Here is a 9,592-nt window from a genome sequence, read left to right as displayed (position 1 = left end):
CCTAGAAGCTTTTGTCACAAATCCTCATTAAAGGCTCCTAAAGAAACTGAACTCTAACTAGATGAGAGAAGATCCTACCCTTTGTTGCTTATCCTTTGATCACATATTAATTAATGGCAAAGGTAAACGGTCTTTTCAAAGCAGTTGCTAAGACAGTCCTTGAAATATATGTATTTGATTTTTCACTGTTCAATGCACACAAGTGACCAAGATGGAGCAGAGAGGAAGATGATGCATGAAGAGAAAGGAGAGTAGGGTATAGAGTTCACAGCTTAAGAGCTGAGGATTACTGTGACAGGTTGGAGAGTACCTTAAGCAGATGAGTGAAGAAAGAGATGAATGCAAAGATGTACAGGGAGAAAAAAAAAAAAAAAAACTGGTCTCTGCCTCACACACGCGCGCTTCAGGAGGGAGAGTTACCACTCAGGAAAAATACTAGAATTAGCTCTATGCAAAGATGTACAGGGAGAAAAAAAAAAAAAACAAAACTGGTCTCTGCCTCACACACGCGCTTCAGGAGGGAGAGTTACCATCAGGAAAAATACTAGAATTAGCTCGCTATTGAGAAGCAGACAAATAGAAGGTTTTAAATTATTAGGAAAGGAACAGTAAACCAGAAAGCATCATGATATCCCTCCGAAAGACCGCACACGCATTTATGAATTCATATTGCATGCAGTTCTATTAATCTCATTTAAAAAAAAAAAGATCGAAAAAGTAGAAAAGATGCAGAATGTTGCAAGGATAATCAAAGGTATGAGAAAATCTTCTTTAGAAAGGGATTAAGTAGATTAGTTTGCCATCTGAAGAGAAAACTAGGGGAGAGAGAGCACGCAGTCTACAAAATTATACATTGTGTAAAGAGGCTGAAGAGGAGATTACTCTCTTCTACAGCAGGGCAGGGGGAAAGAACTAGGTAGCCCCCAGTACAGTCAAAGAAGTTTAAAATGAAGTTAAAGTAATTCTGCTCCTCATGAAAATTTTCAAAGTTTTGGAAATCAGTGCCAGAGAACAACAAATCTGAGATTTGATCAATTTGCAGAGAGTTAATGAGACCATCACAACATGACTGCCCAGATGTGACTTCCAGATCACTAGATGCCAGTGAAATGTAGGAGCGTAAAGCCCATGCAATGCATACTTTGCACCTCCTTGCACTCTCCTTGGTGAATGCTGAAAGCCCTGAGGCGGCAGAGTAGAAAGATCCTTGGTTAGACCTGGTATAGCAACTGTTAGATACAATGGAAAGACAAGCAGGTCCTTCTCTTAGTCAGTCTTGTTAATGATTGATTGAAGGAAAGAGCAAGTATCCCTCAGCCCTTTCTGCATTCTTAATCTACAACTCAAAATCCATGCAATATGCATCGTGTCTCCAATTCTATAAGGAGTCAAAATGCACGCAGCCTGTAAAACTATTATTTTTATTCATGTTACATATGTAACATGTGGTTTGGGGGTTTTTTTGCCTGGCTTGATTTGGGGTTTTTTTTAGATTTCAAGCTGGCCTTGAAACACTTTCATTCAGCTAGTTCTTGTGTAACACACAGAACACCAGTCTGCATAATGTTCCAAGAAGGGTGGTGGAGGAATTATTTTCTTATTCAACTCAAATCTTTCCTAAAGCATTGGCTAAAATTAATTTTAGTGTAAGACTTATTTGATCACTGCAAATGTTAAGTTAAACTTCCAGAAAAAAATGAAAACTGGTCATTGGCAAATATTTCATTATTTGCACTTACAGAACAGTTATTTATTTTCTACGAAGTCTATATGCTCAAAACCATTGACAGTCCTCTAACAATCAATCCAGTTTCCCTACCTGCTGCTCTCATGAGGGACACAAGAGAAAGCACAGGTGGTAGCTTTTGCATCTCTCACCTGCAGCCCCTCTTCCCTAGGTATGAAACTCACTCTGGTAGAGAACCATTAAATGTCCACTGAAACCACCAAGACAAATACTTGGATACCTAGTCATATATGCATGTGTTTCCTGTGCAATGCAAAATTTCATTTCATTTTGATCCTGACTGTATCACTAAAGAAAGATAGATGAAAGAAACCTTACGAAACTTCGAAAGCATTCCACCCATCCGTAACAGTAACCTAAATGCTGACACTAGACAAAGAGCTGTCTGAAGTAGGCTTCCAATTTTACTTAAATGCCAGACTAAAGGATACAATTCAAAAGAATAAGGAAGCCAACACCAAAAAAAGCAATAACCTGTGAGAGAATTAGCAACTGCTAGACAGGCTTCCTAGTGAAGGACTAGCCATGGCCTACTTTGGAGTGGCTATAAACCAGTGTCCCACGTTCACAGTTGGCTGATTGGGAGCTTGTATGCCTATTAATCCATAAATAACTGCAATACAATTGCTGGTTGTTATCATGAACTTCTTGGGTGCAATAGTTTGTCTTTCTTCCCACCAACAGCTACTTTGAAAAGGCTACTCAGTGCAAGTTTGAGTAATTATATTGATTTGAAAGGTAATGCATCAATTTATAAGAAGAATCGACCTCTTTCACAATTTTTTTTTCTTTACACTAACAGGAAGATACTGAAAAGATTAAAGATCAACAACCATCCATTTCATACATAAGGATTCCCCCTTCCAAATCATTTTGACAAGGATTAGAAACACATAAAAGCATTCCACACACTACCCTTGTTAAACTGAACAACTCCTATCGCTCCTTAAGAAAACAGAACTGAGAGAGGCATATCCTTCATTGCAGGAAAAAGATAATATATGAAGACCAAGCTCCAGCTTGACCTTTATCTTCATAAGTGATAACTCTCAAAAGTGACCAAAAGGTTAACTAAACTCTAAAAAGGTCACCTGTCTTTAATCTGGCTATATAGATCCTTTTCTGATGTTCAATAGTACACAACTACTGTTCATTAAATATCACCCGTCCATTCTGTATTTTCACCTTCTGTTTTCAGCAGCAGCTAGATTTTTTGTTCTGTCACATTAAATAATTTGCAACTTCTTTCAATCCAGCACATTTTCTAAGATAATAAGTGTTTTAGAGTTATGTAAATAAATACCTAACTGTTCTCCTTCTATAACACTTCTGCAATGTCAGATATATATATAGAGAGAGATACTGGTTCTGAGCACATTAGTGCCTTCTTCTTTACCCCAGTATGAGTCTTTCATACTTTAAAGATACAGTAATCATCTCTTTTGCTCCTCAGAAGTGATGCAGCTCAAATAATTTTCAGCTAAAGCTTACTTCAAAACAATTATATAATCCAAAGTTCTATCAGAAATTAAACACTGAGCTCCAAATTTAATATACAACGTAATAGTATGCAGGATCAGGTTCTTCAGATGTCTAGAGAGTTAAGAAAGAACTGTGAATGAATATACAACATAAGGGTTGCTTCCTTTTTAAAAAAATTGCCTTGCTATATGTGCAAATACATTCTGAAAATTCACATAATCTTATTGAATTACAGAGGTTATTCTTGTCTCTCTCTCTCTCCTTTCTTTTTTAGTATTTGCAAGCACTCCTAGGTACAGTTTAGGTTCAGCATTGCAGGGAACGAAGTTTACCACTTTCTTCCTCCTTTCAAGGGCAACAGTATTCTGAAGGTTCAGTTCCTTCCGCTCTTAATCAAAATCTAGCTGATCAAATAGACAAGAGTTATCTTCTCATTTTTCATCAGGTATGTAATGAAATCCATGAAAAAGACTTTATCTAGTGCTCATTTGGTTAGCTTTCATGTTTTCTGCAGATCTCCCTTAAAGTCAGCCTGGAATATTCACTGTGAAGAACTTAAACTTTTCAAGTTGTTTTATAAATTTTATCTTTGAAAACTGAGTTTTGAAATACTATCTAGCATAGAAAAGACAGCTATTTTTTAAAAAAAGCAAACCAACTCTTCAAACTGCCACTATTAACCTGAACAGAAACTATGTATCAGGTCACTCAAAAAATGTGCTGGTGTTGGATGGGCTTCTCCAGTCCTCCTTGCTCCTGGGATTAAACAAAGAACATAAGTGATCCACAGGCAGACACTACTTGCCCACTTCACCTATAGCAATACAGGAGGAAATTCAGCGTACTTCCCCCATCTAGACTAACAATTTTCTTCCAGCTCTCTCCTATCTGTATGATAATTGTTGTTATAATTATCATATTTATTGCAAAGCTCAGAAGTAATTCTTCACTGTCATGCTCAAATTTGTGCATGAAAAGTCAATTTGGTCATCAATTCAGACCTAACTCTTCACAGGATAGCCAAATAGCAATCATCATCCAACCATGCACTAGTTCAAAATGCTGAAAGACAACAGGCTTTCAAAGGAGTGACGTCTCTTGAAGGTAACACCACCCCAGACAGACATGTGAGAGAGTCAAGCAAAGGGCAAGGGATGATTTAATCCCCAGCAACCACAGAGTACCAAACAGAGTTGCTTGTCTTGGGAGACTGACAAGAGGTTCACATAAGTCCATCTTTCCTGGATGCGAAGCATGTAATGGTGCTACGATACCCAAGAGAATCAAGGTTCGGTGTGATGAGGAGTGGTCCTAGCAGCACCTGGATGCCTGTCCTCTCTACTGTTCTGACAGCTGTACAAATCTTAGTGCATCTCCTAATTTATTCTGATTTCTTCAGGAGACAGCTAGGAGTGAAACATCATAAAGTACGTAACTCTCACTGGCATGCAAATAGACATACATTCTTTCACATAGTTGTAGCCCAGGGTCTGAACCACTAAGACTAAGTACCCTAGTTCACCTCCTGAGATACCGAAATCAACAAAACTGATACTTTCCAATCTACAAAAGGGTGAAACTGAGCAAGTTGTGGGCATTTCACAAACTTGTATGATTCTGATGTATGCAAGCCTGCAGACAGTACCTTGTTAACCTCCACAGTTGCATTTCAAGAGGAATGCTGGTTTGTGGACCAGTGGATGCATGGAGCTGCCTTCTGACTCTTGCCTCTCACTATAGACACGCAGCTCTCATCTAGTCTTAAGGGTCAAAGTGAAAGGAAGGCTGTTTTGCCAAAAGCAAAAAGGACAAGAGAGACTAAAGGGATTTAAGAGGAGGGGGTCAAGACCACAGATTTAGATATAAGCTTATTGTTGTTAAAGAACAGTAAGAAAAGGTCAGAATGGATGGGGCATAGTTTGTGAGTTTGCATATCTACTACTTCTGCCTATAAAAGTCAGTCTAATAGCGAAGTTACCAGGGTGTCAGTTCCCCAAATCCAACCTTTCCCATTTATTCTACAGCACCTGCAAGAAACAGAAAGATGCTCAAAGGATGAGCGGCATAGCATGTGCATCTTAAGATGCAGGAATGTTTGAGGCTAATTGCTGTCTGAGAATTGCTTGGCAACATATTATAAAATTAATTACCTGCAAACTGTGCGACTGAGCCCACTGGTGTTCACACCCACAGTCATGACCCTGCAAGTGGTATTTCCAGCCCACCTGTTGGCATTTTCTTCTAAGACAGCAAGCAATGAAGAGCTTCAGGTTTGGCATCTACCTGCTTTTCTATACAGTCAGTTCTCAAGCATAGATTTTCAAAGAAATAGATCACTGGACAGCGAGATGCAACATACTAGCCCACACAGCCATCAGTGTAGCAGACCCAAAATAAGTCTCATATAAAGTAGTCTCAACAATCAGAAGGGTGGATAAGGATTGTAATCATTAAATTGCTTCTTGAACCTTTCAATGGTGTTTGTTTGTTTACATACATCTGAGCTCACAAATATAGCAGGGAAGATGGATATACATTAAGCAAGAAGATAGCACTAGGGAAAATTACTTTCTCCCCAGCATGACTAAAGGAGTTTTCACAGAAAAAGCTTTTAAGCAGCAGTTTTATTGTATGCAACAACAATAACCAGGTACTTTAAAAACAGCAATATGAAATGTAATTTCTTTCAAATGAAGTGAGGTTATTTTGATCAGAAAAGTTCAGAAACCTTGCCCTCTATGAATTAAATTGGCCTACAGGTTTCTCTTTTTCCAAAGTAGACTTTTTCTGTAGTTAAGAAAAACAACAAGACTTATATGCACCAGAAGACACAAACCCCCCTATATATCATGAAATAAATGGCCTGTAACTTAAGTTTCAAAGTTTACATCTTTGTTATTCAAAGAAATTATGTCCCACCCCTCTTCTCCATTCAGATTTCTTCTCCACTTTAAAGGAAAGAGTCCAGGTTGAAACAAAATCCAGAACCCTACTGAGACTTGAGCTCAACAAGGCTAGGAGGGGTCGCTGCCTGATCTTTTTATGCCTCTTCTTCAAAGGCTTACTTATTAGAATGCACCAAGACATTGTTTTGCAAGACAGCACATAAGCAGGGGGAAAAAAAAAACCAAAACAAACCAACTTAAATCCAGTGGGTGATCAGATTAAAGAAACTGCTGAGGTACATCTCTGAAATAAGGGAAGGGTCCCTCCCTGCACCAAGAGATTTTTTTGCAAGACAGCACATAAGCAGGGGGAAAAAAAAAACCAAAACAAACCAACTTAAATCCAGTGGGTGATCAGATTAAAGAAACTGCTGAGGTACATCTCTGAAATAAGGGAAGGGTCCCTCCCAGCCCAAGAGCTTTCAGCGATTTCTCAAGTTAAGCAGACATCCCAGACAACCCTCCCTTAGGACTCTAAAATCTGTCATCACTCCTGAAGTCAGGCTTGGCCAGCAGCTCCTTGCTGAAAGCAGGATCTCCTCTTGCTGCCCATCTCACTAGCTGACCACTTCAGTCTGTTCACCAGAGCCTTCCCCAGCCTGAGCACACTAGGAAAGGAGCAATATTCTCCCTCTTTTCCTTTCCAGGGAAAAAACATCTCCTAGAGCACAGCAGCAGCCAGGACATTGTACATAGTTTCTCTTCCCCCCCCAGCCACAACTTAACATAACATACACTGTTCAGCAAAACATTCGTTATACACCCTGAAAATGCTACTCTAAACACCAAGCACTCAACCTATTCTTTGAATAGTTCACCCCTTACAATTTAAAACACGCTATCTGAACTGAATGCCAGTTTGTGTGATAATTGCCTAAATCAGAACTTTTATTTGTTCATCACATAGGAAATCTGGAAAGCAAAGTTAAATCATGAGTCCAAAAACAAGATTCACATAGTCACTGGCATCCCATCTTCAGTCAGCCTTCCCTGTCAGTTAACTGGAGAGGTCTTGCATTCACTACATTTATTCCTCCAAATCGCATTTTTAAATTCTATCATGCTCTACATACTACGGAAAGATTCTGCAATGATTATTCAACAAAACAGAAACTTTCAGGAGCCATATTGTGTGTAGACACCAGTTGTTACATCTCAGTTCAGAGATCACAGCAAATAGGTTAATAAAAAAAGTCAGCATAGTGTACTGTCATGCAAAGACACTACATGTTCAGGTCCCAGATGTAAAATAGTGGCTGCAGTGCAGGATTGCATCTGTCTTAAGTGGTGGAGGGTGGGGAGGAAAACTCCTTACTGAGGGCAGGATTTCACGATGGATACACCTGAGCTAGCTCAAGGATCTCTGCATTGCACTGCATTAAAGAGTGAACACACAGGATCTCCCCTTTTGAGTTTTGCCCTTTAAGGTACACACTGAACATCAGATCCGTCCTCTGTGACGTTATAGGACCAATGTGCTGCTGAACACACCCCCTTACCAAGGAAATCTAAGCCTTCTTAATTATTGTTCCTAAGAAACATTGCTAAATGTGTCATCTTTCATTAGATAGGGTGAGAGAAGTTACTACACATCTGTTGGGAGCAAGGATTCACTTTCAGATCAAAACATACGTCCTACTGCATTCTTATTTCCATGAGGATTTTCATGCAATTTTCTGAAGTAGTAGACCAAGTACAACTTATTTTTAAAATAATTTCCTTCACTAAAAGCAAAAGACAAACTCTTACACCAAATAATTCTAAGATGTGAGATCTTACCAGATAAATCAGTCTTCTCATTAAGTTCCCTTTCGCTTCCCACTGCCAGAAATTTGTCGGTTACAGAGAAGAAAATGTATTGTTCATACCGGTGTTCTTGTCGCTTTTTTCATTGCAGAAGAACAGCTTTCAGCAGAGAAAAAAACCTAGCACATAAAAATGAAAGCAGAACATATGCCTGAACTTCAATATACAAACTTGTGTCTGCTTTCCCAAAAATTAATAGGTCTTGATCTCAAGATCCCTTCAAAAAACTTTAAATAACCAAATTTTCAGCTACTGCTGCAATCTAAGAACTTCATTAAAACTTCTCTTGCCTTCACAAAACTTGAACTCTGGAAGCAGTTGCAAGATAACAATCATAGCAGAGAGTATCAGCAAAGGGTATAACTAAGTTCATTAAGTATTTCCACAGCTGAGCCAAATTCAGTTCTCACTGCCAGTGAATTTGAATTAGGATATTTGACCTCATGAAGCTGATAACCGAGTGAAAAATTTGAATACAGAGAAAGGGGGGAAGGAAAAGGGGGTGTTAGAAACAGGACAATGAATTCTGCAGTCATAAAAAGCACTTATTTCAAATTACAGTATCACTTGTCTCTACCACTCTGAGACTTGGTTTCTTTACTTGGTCAACTATAAAGGTGCTTTAAGTCAGTGTTCCCCAAAGCGGGGTGCATGCAAGACAAGACACTGGGGTGCAGGAAGAGATGTTTTTGTACCCTTAATAAATAAAATATTTTTAAGTAGCATTTCTTTCCTCTTATCTCATTCTTTTTAAATTTCTATTTTTGTGTATGTTTTATAATGTCCATAACATAATTTATAAATACATACTCATATTTTGGGTGTGAATTGTTTTTATTGTAGGGGCGTGCAACCAAAAGAGTTTAAGGAGTATCATTCTTAGTATCCATGAATTATTTAAACCCTTCTCAAACACCCAGAACTACCACAGCTCTCTGTTCCATCTCCAAGCCAAACAACAACAGAATTCAGTAACAGTGCCAGTTAAATGCATCTAGCTCTAACACAACCAAATCCTAGCGCATGTTCACTTTTCTCTTTGTTCCTTTATAACCTCTGAACACATATAGTCCATTTTCAAGTACTGAAGGAAAAATGAAGATTTTCAACTAGCCTATCCATTAAGTCTTGAAACTGGCTAGATCAAGGCAGAGGCTTTCCGTGGAGATGGAATGAAAAAGAAGGGGAGGATATTTCCAAAGCTTGTACACAACCACCACCACTTGACCATGACAGAGCAAGTTTCTTAAGTTCTTAGATTTCACCCTGCACTTAGTCAAAACAAACCTCCTATTGTTTCACTCTTTAAAAAAAAAAAAAGCTTTCATCAAGATATGCAAATAATTTCAAGATTCAGAAAGCATTACCTCCAGAGTAGTTATTTTCTAACTGAGCTCTATTTCATTATTTATTATGCCTCTATTTTTAGAGTAATAAGTATAAGAAGAGCACAGAGCTTGGCTTCTACCAACCAAAAAAAAAAAAACAAACCCCAGTGCTGAGGTTCAATGCCGGATACAGCCTTGAAGGTAAACGCATCTGGAGTAACACTCAAGAACACCATCCTACATAGCTCCAAGCCTGCACCAGCCCCTTGATTATAGTACCTCGT

The sequence above is a fragment of the Egretta garzetta genome, unplaced genomic scaffold, assembly GCF_000687185.1.
Source record: "Egretta garzetta isolate BGI_Z169 unplaced genomic scaffold, ASM68718v1 scaffold262, whole genome shotgun sequence".
In the NCBI taxonomy this organism is placed as follows: Eukaryota; Metazoa; Chordata; class Aves; order Pelecaniformes; family Ardeidae; genus Egretta; species Egretta garzetta.
Note: the sequence above shows the minus strand (reverse complement) of the source record.